This window comes from Vicia villosa, linkage group LG5, assembly GCF_029867415.1.
Source record: "Vicia villosa cultivar HV-30 ecotype Madison, WI linkage group LG5, Vvil1.0, whole genome shotgun sequence".
Lineage (NCBI taxonomy): Eukaryota > Viridiplantae > Streptophyta > Magnoliopsida > Fabales > Fabaceae > Vicia > Vicia villosa.
Genome location: NC_081184.1, coordinates 64,394,698 through 64,397,884, shown reverse-complemented (window position 1 = coordinate 64,397,884; position 3,187 = coordinate 64,394,698).

The following is a 3,187-nucleotide window of genomic DNA, read 5'->3' as shown; positions in this document are numbered from 1 at the left end:
GCGTATGTATACAAAATGTTTGTTTATCTTTCGAAAGATGTTTTGAAAAGAACGTTAACTTTGTAATGATCCGTGTTTGGATGTATACAAAATATTGTCTTTTTGGAAAGTTTTGTTTTGAAAAACAATAGTGTATGAGAATTTTGTTTGTTTTGATTTGAGCAAGCAAACTAGGAGGTCTATCCTGAGTTGTAAGGTCTTTATCCTATTTCCTTTAAAAATCTATCCTTTGACCGGATACAAACAAAAGGTTCGATTTTGTACTCGAAACAGTAGAATTTTGACTTTGATTTTGAAAAGAATGAGAAGGGATTACCTTAAAAGGTGCAAGTGTGATTGTGATTGGATTCAGATATTTTATCTTTGAAGTTAGTGATCTAACGGTTCAATTTTATCTTTGACATACACGCAATTTATATTTGCTGGAAATTAAAATGCGAAATGTAAAGTGCGGAAAGTAAATCTACGCTATTACATCGATTGTGCAGGAAATGTAAACTAAGCCTATTTACATGATTTTGACAACCTATACATTTATCTAGGAATTTAAATTGCAATAAGAATAAAAGACATATTTTTGGATTTTTTTTTATGATTGATTTTAATTATAATTAATGCATGATTAATTAAATTAAAATGAAGAAAAAAGATGAAAATAGATTTAAACCTAGAAATTAAATTTAAAATATGTACAAAATATTTGTTAATTAATTTTAAAACAAAACTAATTTTTTTGGAATTTTTGAAATTGATTTGAAGTTTATTAAGTTAATTAAGACATAATTATGCAAATAATTATACAAATAATTAAAACTTAAAGAGAAAATTATCCTAAATATGTACAAAATTAGTTTATAATATATAAACAATATTTAATATAAAGAACAATTTTTTTTATGATTTTTTTGATTGGTTGAAAATAATTAAAAAGCAAATATATAAATATATACTAATTAATTATGCAAAATATTGGAATTATGAAGAAAAATAAAATATTTTTATTTCAGAAAATAATATATTATTTTAGAAGCTTAAAAATATTTTTTGTGTATTTTTTGGATTTTTTTAACTATTTTTAATTAATTTTGCAAAGAAATTAAAATAGAAATAAAAATAAAAGGATACTAATCAGATGTGGTTGATTATGAGGGAGTATGATGTTCATGCATGATCTGGCGCGTTGGATTGGATGGAAAGTGGATCAGAAGGCTCAGAGTTTGAGGCGCATGGCAATCAGTATACCTGCAAAACACTTGATTAGAGGAAAATTTAAAAGAACGCGCGCGCTGGCTGGCCAATGGGGTGAGGACACGCATCATCTTCAACCTCCAGACACCACTTTTAACAGCGCTTTTTGGCTAGAACCGCTGTAATAGATTAAACTCATCCCTGCAAAATAGCGAATAGGTGTAAACAAGCATAGAAATCAGGCGCGATAGGACCATTAAATTCGTCTTGTTCCACTGAATGTAACCATGCCCTTAATTTGGTTTAATTTTGGCTCTAATGAAGAACCCTAAATTTGAGCTTAGAAACCCTAAAATGGTGGTTTTGTGCAAACGGTCATTAAAACTTAATTAAAGCTCCAGAAACGACCAGAGCACCAATCTAAACACAAATATATATCTACATCTTGTTAAATGTGCGTGTATGATCAGATATGAGTTGGTTTTTGTTTGAGCAAATCGTGACCTGTGTAGCTCGATTCAATGAGGTTTAAGACTTGCAATTGATTGGAATAGTTTCAGTGAAGCTCAGAGATGATGTTTGAATGTTTAGTTTGTATTGAAATTGGCTTAAACTTAAAATTCGAATTTCAAGTTTCTTTGAATATTACAAGTTGTTACAAGAGTGATATATGCTTATGAATGCTTCTGAATTCTTCCCCCTTTGATTGTGAAGTGTTATAGCCTTTATATCGACTATGTTGTGCTTAGAATTGAAGCTAAGAAGCCTTAATTGTCTTTGTTGAATTTTTGACTTTCAAGCTTAACTTTCAAGCAACCATTGCTTGATTTTTCCACACTCTTGCTCTAGGCTTTCCTTGTATCTTCCTTGCTGCATAATTGAAGATTCCTTGGTGGCTTTAGCTTAGCAAAAATAAGCTATCCATTATCCTTCCATTTTTCCTTTTTATTTAATCTTAAAATAAGATAAAATTAAGCCAAAAATGGATAAAAATGGTGTGGGCTTTTTCTTGGTTGTGGGAGGCCCATAATATTATGGTAATGATGTTTGAACCATGAAAACTTGGCCCCATTTGGAAAAAATGCATTTTTGAGCAATGTTGTTTTTATGCATTTTCCAAAATTTAGCCAACTTCAACAAGGTGTAAATCCCTCAATTTTTGTCATATGAAAGAGTTCTTGCACTTTTTGGAAACCTCAAAGAGTCCTCTAACCAATGTATTTGGTCTCATGTCAAAATGATTTTTGATGTTCCTTGTGTGTCCTTTTGAAAAAAGTGTCTTTTTGTTGACTTTGAAAATGACCTGTAATGTCTTTGGTCATATTTTTCAAATGGTGAATGCAATGACCATGGGATCAATTGCATTTGAAAGATAATTGAATTTCCTTCAAAATGAGCTTTGGTTTGAATTTTTTGGATGAAGGATGAGAGAGTTATGACCAGTCAAAGTTGAGTTGACTTTTCAGGCAAAAACCCTAATTTTGAATCTTAGGGTTTTGTTGATTTTTGATCTTTCCTTGATGAATTATGATCATCCAATGATCAAATGATGAATCCTTTGACAAAATATGGACTTTGACAAAAAATTTCATTTTTGACTGTCTGTTGACTTTTTGGTCAAACGGGTCGTCTGTTGACTGTTTGAGCTGCTGACGGTGCGTCTGAGTGAATTGAAGTTTGAAAGTTTGTATGATGGTGCTTTGAGATATATGGATGTGCATGAAATCCATTTGAGGTCTCAAAAACTTGTTTCTCCTGTAAAAACAAGAAAACCCTAGTCAGGGACTGTTTGTGTAGGAGATAGTTAAGCGTACCTGATTTTTGTGCAGTGTTGAGTCTCTGCTAATCGCGTGATATTCAGAAGACTTCTAGAACAAAAATCTTGGAATTTTGAATTGTAAAAGATTGATTTGATTGATGGTACAAAACACTGAGAATTGTACTGCCAGCAGTTTGACTGTCGACTGACTGTTACCAGTACAGTCTGAGTTTCCTGATT